General features: G+C 38.4%; 1 non-coding gene across 1 annotated transcript; it reads left to right on the top strand.

Moving 5' to 3' along the window:
• The first annotated feature begins 7,104 nt into the window (after window positions 1-7,104).
• On the top strand, window positions 7,105-7,211 carry LOC118661131. The gene has a single exon (XR_004969153.1). It is a non-coding gene; the product is annotated as a U6 spliceosomal RNA (small nuclear RNA).
• Window positions 7,212-10,333: the final 3,122 nt, after the last annotated feature.

The raw sequence follows: 10,333 nt of genomic DNA, 5'->3' as shown, positions 1-10,333 counted from the left end.
GTTCAGCTTATACCTCATAAAATGTTACAGCCTTGGCATCATGAATACTCAATTCCTATTAACTAAATCTTTTTTGGGGATGAAAGAATTTTCAAAATATAGTTTAAACCTTCTTGCACAAATTAGCTTTACAAATGTAAAGTCTTATCAGATATTAAAGCAATGAAAAATTACATTTTTTTATATGAGCTTAGTTATACAATGCCTACATGACATTATTACTTTTAAAATTAGAAAACAAAAGTACTTTTTATATGAAAGGATACTTAAAAACAATGCTATATAAGAAAATCTACCTGTTTTGAGTAAAGTAAAACATTAATCACTATTTTTAGCTTCCTTTCAACCAAAATAGGAATTACTTTTAATTTAAATTTTTTTAAATTTTAAACTACAATTTACAATCAGTATTATTTTATATTAATATCAATTATTCAGTACATCTATTCTAATATATGAAGAAATTTTCATAGAAGTGAACTTTATAAAATAGCTCGAAATCAGTGTTTTAGAGCACTACTTGAGCAACAGCTATAGATATTATGTTGAGAGACAGATGCAAGTGACAAAAGGATACTCATGGTTAGAATTCTTATAGTGAAAGTTCATTTATATGAAGTTCAAAAATAGGCAAGCCCAATTTATATTGTTTTGAGATATATGTGTAAATAGATAGATAGATATAGATATAGATATAGATATAGATATAGATATAGATATAGATATAGATATAGATATAGATATAGAAATACGGATATGGATATAAATATAAAACAAAGACCATAACTCTTTATCACTATAGATTAAATAGTGATTACCTCTAATGAAGAAGCAGAGGAACCTATGTGATTGGAGAGTGTCATGTGGTGTCCTCTGGGATGCTGACTATATTCAATTTCTTGAATTATGTCATTGTTCTCAGAAGTGGATCTCTTGGGATTTGGGTATTAAGATAAACATTAACTTTGTAATTGTTATTTTAACTATATGTTTTGTGGATTGTGATATATTTCCTATCAAAAAGTAAATATATAAGAAAGCATAACCAGTGGACATAAGACATTGGGGGATAGGGGAGGCTAGGGGACTGTCTAGGGCGGGGGGATAAAATGGACACATATGTAACACCCTTTGTAATACTTTAAGCAATTAAAAAAAATGCAAAGGCGTCAAAATGAGAGGACAGAAAAAAAAAAAGTAAATATATAAGAATTTAATTTTATATTTTGATCAATTTTTATATCTAATGATATGTGCTTCCAGGGATAGAACTGTAATTTATAATATTGAACCTCTATGAGCATGAGAGTCTACTTTAACGTTTGGACTACGGCCTAGAATTCAATCACTTGTCCTAATTCAGGTCCATGTATTAGTATATATTCATTTCTTTTTTTTTTTTTAAATATATTTTATTGAGTTTTTACAGAGAGGAAGGGAGAGAGATAGAGAATTAGAAACATCGATGAGAGAGAAACATCGATCAGCTGCCTCCTGCACATCTCCTACTGGGGATGTGCCCGCAACCCAGGTACATGCCCTTGACTGGAATTGAACCTGGGACCTTTTAGTCCACAGATTGACGCTCTATCCACTGAGCCAAACCGGTTTCGGCTATTTGACTTTTTCATGCTGTTGTAATTTGTGCTAAATTCTTTAAGCGTCTTTATAATCATGGCTTTAACTCTATGTCTGACAGGTTGCCTACCTCCACTACATTTAGTTCTTTTTCTGGAGATTCCTTTTTTTCTCTCATTTGGGGATTGCCTCTTTGTCTACCCGTTTTAGTTGTCTCTGTGTATTTGCTTCTATGTATTAGATATAACTGTTATGCCCCCCATTCTTTGTTGGTTGGCTACTGCAGAAATCGTCTTGAGGCATCCAATGGTGCAGTCTCTCTGTTCACCTCAGCGGGATGCTCTAGGAGTGTCCCTGTGTTCATTATTTGGGCACTCCTGTTGTAATTGGGAGTTGACTGTTGATGTCTTATTTGTGGGAATGATCTCCTCTGTGACTTACTGCCAGTGAGATTGGGGATTGCTGGATTTTGCTCTGATGTTGTATCTGGTCCCTTGGTGTATCTATCCTGCGTCTCCTGGAAGCTGCTCTAGTACAGGTTAATGTGAGTCACTGTCTCTTTCAGGCCCAGGATAACCTGATTGAGGTCAGAGAAGTTGAATCCCATAGTTGTCCAATGGTCAGGGACTCCTTAGTCCAGAGTCTGGGTCAGCCTTAAGTCTATCACCCTGATTGTCTCTGTTCTTACTTGTTCTCCCTTCCCCCATGGATCAGGTCCTGCACGTGTCAGCTGCAGGCCCTGAGGATCAGTGAGGGTATATGCACAGTACCTCTGGTATGCGATGCCCTGTGAAGTCCCAGAACCCTCTGGTGTGCTTCTCAGTATGCAGTCTCTGAGCTGCTGCGGGTTCACTTACAAGGTACCACTTGCATGCGACTCACCTCAGGCTCCAAGCTCCCCTGGCTAGGGTCACCTGTGAGATCCTGGCGCTGACTGCGGGGATGGTGCACATCTCACTGCGGGGTATCTGTATCGGAGGTGGGGGTGGCATGAGAATCACTGTGGGGTCCAGATTTCTGCCGCAGGGATGGCATGCATGTCACTGCAGTGTCCCAGATTTGCCGTGGTGGTCCCTTGCGAGGTCCCGCTGGTGTGAGGCTCACTGCATTGGTCCAGGGTAGTGACCAAGGCTAGTTTGGGTGATGGTGAGGCTGTGCTCTTAGCCACTGCTGCTCTCCCTTCAAGCTGTATGTTAATTTTGTATCCTGCTACTATGTCAAATTCATTTATTAAATCTAATAGTTTTGTTTTGTTTTTTTTTGATAGAGGTTTTGTCAGGTTTTGAAACTGTCTTCTTTTTATTTATTTATTTTTTTTCCATTTTTTTTTATTGCTTAAAGTATTACAAAGGGTAATACATATGTGTCCATTTTATCCCCCCGCCATAGACAGTCTCCTAGCCTCCCCTATCCCCCAATGTCTTATGTCCACTGGTTATGCTTATATGCATGCATACAAGTCCTTTAGTTGATCTCTTACCCCCCTACCTCCTGCCCCGCAACCCTCCCCGGCCTTCCTGCTGCAGTTTGACAATCTGTTTGAGGCAGCTCTGCCTCTGTATCTATTATTGTTCAAAAGTTTATAATGGTCTCTATTATCCATGAATGAGTGAGATCATGTGGTATTTTTCCTTCATTGACTGGCTTATTTCACTTAGCATAATGCTCTCCAGTTCCATCCATGACGTTGCAAATGGTAAGAGTTCCTTCCTTTTTAGAGCAGCATAGTATTCCATCGTGTAAATGTACCACAGTTTTCTAATCCATTCATCTACTGATGGGCACTTAGGCTGTTTCCAGATCTTAGCTATGGTGAATTGTGCTGCTATGAACATAGGGGTGCATATATCCTTTCTGATTGGTGTTTCTGGTTTCTTGGGATATATTCCTAGAAGTGGGATCACAGGGTCAAATGGGAGTTCCATTTTCAGTTTTTTAAGGAAAATCCATACTGTCTTCCATAGTGGCTGCACCAGTCTGCATTCCCACCAGCAGTGCACAAGTGTTCCTTTTTCTCCACATCCTCTCCAGCACTTGTCGTTTGTTGATTTGTTGATGATAGCCAGTCTGACAGGTGTGAGATGGTACCTCATTGTTGTTTTGATTTGCATCTCTCGGATGATTAGTGACTTTGAGCATGTTTTCATATGTCTCTTGGCTTTCTGAATGTCCTCTTTTGAAAGGTGTCTATTTAGGTCCTTTGCCCATTTTTTTATTGGATTGTTTATCTTCCTTTTGTTAAGTTGTATGAGTTCCCTATAAATTTTGGAGATTAGGCCCTTATCAGATATGACATTGGCAAATATGTTTTCCCACACAGTGGGTTTTCTCGTTGTTTTGTTGATGGTTTCTTTTGCTGTGCAGAAGCTTTTTATTTTGATGTAGTCCCATTTGTTCATTTTCTCTTTCGTTTCAAGTGCCCTAGGAGCTGTATCAGTGAAGAAATTGCTTCAGCATATGTCTGAGATTTTGTTGCCTTTGGATTCTTCGAGAATTTTTATGGTTTCCTGTCGTACATTTAAGTCCTTTATCCATTTTGAGTTTATTTTTGTGTATGGTGTAAGTTGGTGGTCTAGTTTCATTTTCTTGCATATATCTGTCCAATTTTCCCAACACCATTTATTGAAGAGACTATCTTGGCTCCATTGTATGTTCTTGCCTCCTTTGTCAAATATTAATTGAGCATATTGGTTCGGGCCGTCATTTCTTTTTTAAAATTTTTATTTATTTATTTTTATTTAATTCTTTATTGTTTAAAGTATTACATGGGTCTCCTTTTCCCCCATTGACCTCTCCCCAGTCGTTCCCCTCCCCCTCCCAGCACATGCCCTCACCCCCTTACTGTCTGTGTCCACAGGTTATGCTTATATGCATGCATACAAGTCCTTTGGTTGATCTCTCACCCCCTATCCCCCACCTTCCCTCTGAGGTTGGATGGTCTGTTTGATGCTTCTAAACAAGAGGCCAGCTGGGTAGAGAAGTTTTCAACATGAAGGGGAACACTCATGGTGGTGGTGGATCGCATGAAAGACACATGTTAGGTATTTCCTGGTTATCTGCAGGATGAGCTTCTTCCTCAGGTCTATGGTTCCTATGTCCCACATGGGTACTATTCTTGTGCTTGTTCATGGATGGTCATGAGAGGGCAGGGGCATTTATACATGCCCAGTGTTCAGACAGACCTTCAGAGGGGAGAGAAACGGCTCTGTAGTGTCCATAAAGGACTTGGAGAAACTACAAACCCCAGGAGTGGTCCTCTCCTGAGAACAGATATTAAAAACAAAACAAACAAAAAACCATCAACAACTAGCTATGCTGGGGCAACTATTTCTACTAGAGGTAGGTGGAGTTTTCTGGTTGGACAAGCTTGTATTTGCCAGAGTGAGGAAGGGTGAGGAAGAGAGAGTCCAGAGGCCAGAGAGGATGTGTTTCCTTCCTCCTTTTAATTATTTAGGCAGTTACTACACACACACACACACACACACACACACACACCATGGTCTACAGTAGGTGTTTGCCAACAGTCAATTCTCCATATATGCACACGGGGGAAAGCAAACTAATTAGATTCTAGCCTTTTTAAATGTACTTTTGTGTGGTGTTGCATAGAACACTTTTACCTTCTGCTGTGCTAGGCATTATAGTTAATACGTTTTGGAGTCAGGCTGCTTATATTTGAATGCTTTGGGTCTTCCTAGCAGTATATCCTTTGGTAAATTATCTTAGCTAAGCAATGATTTTCTCATCTCATTCTTACCACTCAGGATTATTGCAAAGCTTGGCAACAATTAGTAAGGCGCTGAACATCGTCCCCAGCCTTATAGCATTTGCTCAATACATGGTAGTAGCAGTAGCAATTATTGTTTTGGTTGTTCTCTTGCTGGGGAAACATATTAACCATGTAGACAAAGATGCCGGGAGCCGGTCCATGCTTGCTGTTTCAAGGGACCTGGCATATATAGCATACTGTTCCTAATATGTTTGCTCACCTTCTTGGCACTATGTGTTTTAACCAAGGTCTCTGAGAAAGGTTGTTTCCCCAGGTAGGGATTTTCCCCTGAAGTTAGGGAGGGAATAAAACCTCTTAACTAGTGCCAGGTGGGTAATTAATCACTTTAACTATGAACAATCATGCTTAAGCTACATAATCTTTACTCCCTGGAATGGAGATAAGAAACGCCCTAACCTTTGTAATAGAGATTGATAGGATTGAATCAACTGGTATAAATACAGATGTAATAAGACAGCAAGAGTCAGAACTTAGAATACAGAACTTAGAACACAGAACTGAGAAGACAGAACCAGGAGGCACAGAACCTACACAGAACGTTCTCTAGAGACAGAAGAACTTCGCTGGAGAGAACATGGCAAAAGATCCTGGACAGAAACTGGCCTCAGAACCTAGAGACAGAACCTAGCGAGAGAACATGGCAAAAGATCTTGGACTGAACCTGACTACAGAAATTGGCAAGAGAACCTGACTAGAACCTGGTGACTGAACCTGGCTAGAGAACCTGGACAGAACCTGGCTGGAGAACCTAGCGAGGGAACATGGCTACAGAACCTGACTGGAGAACCTGGAGAACCTAGTAAGAGAACATGGACACAGAACCTGGCTGGAGATCCTAAGCAGAACTTTGCTGGAGATCCAGACCAGAACTTGGCTGGAGATCCTGGCTAGAGATCCTGGCTAGGCTGCTGATCAACTGAACGCTGTCTCCGTGTCATTCCTTCTTCACCGACTCCATCCACACCTTTGGGAACCCCTGGACCCGCTGGGGTTGGACCCCGGCACAAAGATATAAAATTATATATTTAATCAAGACCTTGCTGGGAAGTTGTTTCCACTGGTGCTGAGTAGAGAGGGCAGCTGAAATGTGTGGATCATTTATCTTGAAAGTTACCCTAAGATTTCCAATAGGAAGGATCTTACTTCATTTATTTGTTTGTTCACCAAATATTTAACAGGGCTTTACTTTGTGCTAGACACTGTACTGGAAATAAAATGGTGAGCAAGACTAATACGTTCCTACTTCCATGGGGTTTATGGTATAGGGATTTTCCCCCTTTGTGTCCTTTTTAGGGCCATTAGGAAATGGCTATATTACAATAACAAGATCCTTTGAAATGTCCATTGATAGGCCTTATCTTCTCAATAGATTTCTCAGTCTTAGTGTTTTGGGGAGCAAATGTTTGCTGCATTTGGGAGTCCCTACCTCAATCCCAAATGGGCCACCAACCATGAACAGGCCATGGCAAATTCAGGCAAGGAAATCTCCTCCAACTTCAGGAACCTGGACATTTCCGATCTATTCTGGAAAGATTTGAAAGCCACTTAATATAGATATCCTGTAAAATTCCATTTGACTGGGAATGGAATAGTCGGTTTTTACAGAAGCATTTTCTTCTGTCTATAAAGCAAGATTCACAGAAAAGAAGGGGCAACTCCCTAATTACTCACTCCCTGCTGACCTGCCCCTTTCTCCTCTTCTAAATAAGTTTTTGGTTTTTTAAAAAAAATTTCCAGTGCTCGCTTCAGCAGCACATATACTAAAATTGGAATGATACAGAGAAGATTAGCATGACCCCTGCGCAAGGATGACACGCAAATTCGTGAAGCATTCCATATTTTTTAAAAGAAAAAAAATTTCCAGCATTTTACTATGAAAAATTTCAAACTACATGATAGTTGAGAAAATTTGACAACAAACACCTGTACACCCTCCACCTAGAGTCTTCTATTAACACAGAACTATATTTGCTTTATTATGTATCTATTCATCCACTTATCCCTCTCTCCATCCATTAATTCATCTTTTCTTTATTGCATTGCAAAGAGAATTGCAGACATTAGTATGCATATATATATGCATCAAGTAGAGTTCAATATTTGCAGTTTTTTCTGTTGATGTAAAGTATACAAACGAAAAGTAAATCTTAATACATCTGAAGTATATATTTGTTGATTTTGACAATTCACGAACCTGTGTAACCCAAACCTCTCTCAGGATATTGGACAGCACCATCAGGCGCAGGAAACTGGTTTATGCCCTTCCCAATCAAACTCTGCTACCCCCACTCCCACCAAAGTCAACCATGGTTCTTATTTTTCCCACCATATTAGTTTTCCCTGTTCTCGAATTTTGTATAAATGGAGTCCTACAGTGTATACTCTTTGTGTTAGGCTTTTTATACTCAGCATAATATTTTTAAGATTCAGTCATATTGGTGCATGCACCAATAGTTCATACCGTTATATTACTGAGCAGTATCATTTTATGAATATGACAGTTTATCTGTTTTCCGAATGATGAACACCTGGACTTGGTCTGGTTTTTAGATAGTATAAATAAAGCCACTATGAACATTCTGTACAAGCCTCTGGTGAATGTATGTTTTTATTTCTTTGGGGTAAATACCTAGGAATGGAACTGCTGGGTCAAAGATAAGTATATTTTTAACTTTGTAAGATATTGCCAAACTTTTTCCAAAATGGATGTACCATTTTACACTTCTTAAATAAATGCATCAGAGTTGTTTTACATTGTGGGTTGGTAAACTTTTTCTGTTAAAGGCCAGAGGATAAATATTTTAGACTTTGCAAGCTATATGGTCTCTGTTGCAACTCTGCAACTCTGCTATTGTTTTGTGAAAGCCATAGACAGTTTATAAACATGAGATTGTGGTTGTGCTCCAATAAAGCTTTATTTACAAAAACAGGTGGTGAGCTGGCTTTGGCCTGCCGGCCGTAGTTTGCCAATTTACCTCTGTCTTTGCCAGCGTTTGGTGTCAGTCGTTTAAATTTCAGCCATTCTAGTTAGTGTGAAATGGTATCTCTTGTGGTTTTAATTTGCATTTCATTTTTCTGATGACGAATGATACATTTTATGAGATGTCTAATCAGTCTTTTGCCATTTTTTTAGGATGTCCAGGCCACTCTACCAGAGACAACAGACCACAGGAATTCTGGGTGGAATCAGACATGAGTGGGAAGAAGTCAACTTGGAGTCTTGTTCAGTCTGGCCTTCAGATGATTCCAGACTAGCCCAGTCATTATCTAATTGCAATCGCATAAGGGACCCCAAAAAGAACCACCCTGCTGATGAGCCCAGTCAATTGACAGACTGTGAGAGATAAATTATTTTAAGCCATTAGGTTTTGGATTAGTGTGCTACTGCATAATAGATAACAGGAGCTTTTCATGGCTGATAGTTCATTTCTTTTTAGCACTAAATAATACTTCATTATTAGAATATACCACAGTTTATTTGTTCATTCATCTGCTAAAGGACATCTTGCTTGCTTCCAAGCTTTGGCAATTATGAATAAAGTTACTATAAATATCTGTGAGAAAGTTTCTGTGTGGACAAAAATTTCAACTCCTTTGGATAAATGATTGCTGGATTATAATGCAAGAGTAGGTTTCATTTCATAAGAAATTGCCAAACTATTTCCCAAGATTACCATACCATTTTGAATTCCTACCAGCAATGCATGTGAGTTTCTGTTACTCCACAGTCTTGCCAGTACTTGGTGTTGACAGTGTTCTGAATTTTGGACATTCTAATCGGTATGTAGTGGTATATCATTGATATGTTAATTTGCATTTCCTCGAAAACATATAATGTATAGCATCCTTTCATATGCTTATTTGCTATCTGTACATATTCTTTGGTGAGGTATCTGTTAAGGTCTTTGGCCCACTTTTTAATTAGGTTGTTTGTTTTCTTACTGTTAAGTTTTAAGAGTTCTTCATATATTTTGGATAACAGTCTTTTATCAGTTGTGTTTTTTGCAAATATTTCCTCCCAATCAGTGACTTGTCTTCTCATTCTCTTGACATTGTCCTTCACAAAGCAGAAGTTTTTAATTTTAATGAAGTCCAACTTGTCAATTTCTTTCATGAATTTTGCTTTGGTTTTGTATCTAAAAACTCATTGCTATTTCTTAGGCCATCTAGGTTTTCTCCTTGTCATATAGGAGTTCTATGGTTTTGCATTTTACATTTAGGTCTGTTATCCGTTTGGAGTTAATTTTTGTGAAGTGTGTGGGATCTGTGTCTAGGTTAAGTTTTTTGCATATGGATGTCTTGGTTTTCCTGCACCAGTTGTTGAAGAGACTATATTTGCTCCATTATATTGCTTTGCTCCTTTGTTAAAGATTAGTTCACTATATTTATTGGGACCTATTTCTAGGTTCTATATTCTGTCCCATTGATCTATTTGTCTATTCTTTTGTCAGTTCCATACTGTTTTGATTGCTGTTGCTTTATAGAAAGTCTTAAAGTCTTAAAGAGTAGTATCAGTCTTTCAACTGTGTTCTTCTCCTTTAATGCTGTGTTGGCTCTTCTGGGGCTTCTGCCTCACCATGTAAACTTTATTATTAGTTTGTTAATATATATAAAATAACTTGCTGGGATTTTGATTGGTATTGCATTGAATCTATAGATCATGTTGGGAAGAACTCATATCTTAACAACATTGAGGCTTCCTATCCATGAACATGGCATATATATTTAGTTTTTCTTTGATTTTGTTCATCAGAATTCTATAGTTTTTCTTATATAGATTTTGTATATATTCTGCTAGATTTATAAGTATTTCAATTTTGGGGTGATAATGTAAATGATATTTCAAGAAAATATTCAAAACTTTGAAAAAGTCTTCTGAGATGGTCATGGTCATCTGATGGAAGTAACATAGCAGGTTTGTGTATGTGTAGGATATCACATGCAGGAAGATTTTGTATGAGCTGC

The sequence above is a fragment of the Myotis myotis genome, unplaced genomic scaffold (assembly GCF_014108235.1).
Source record: "Myotis myotis isolate mMyoMyo1 unplaced genomic scaffold, mMyoMyo1.p scaffold_m19_p_1, whole genome shotgun sequence".
Taxonomy (NCBI): domain Eukaryota; kingdom Metazoa; phylum Chordata; class Mammalia; order Chiroptera; family Vespertilionidae; genus Myotis; species Myotis myotis.
Note: the sequence above shows the minus strand (reverse complement) of the source record. Positions and strands in the feature narration are given on the sequence as shown.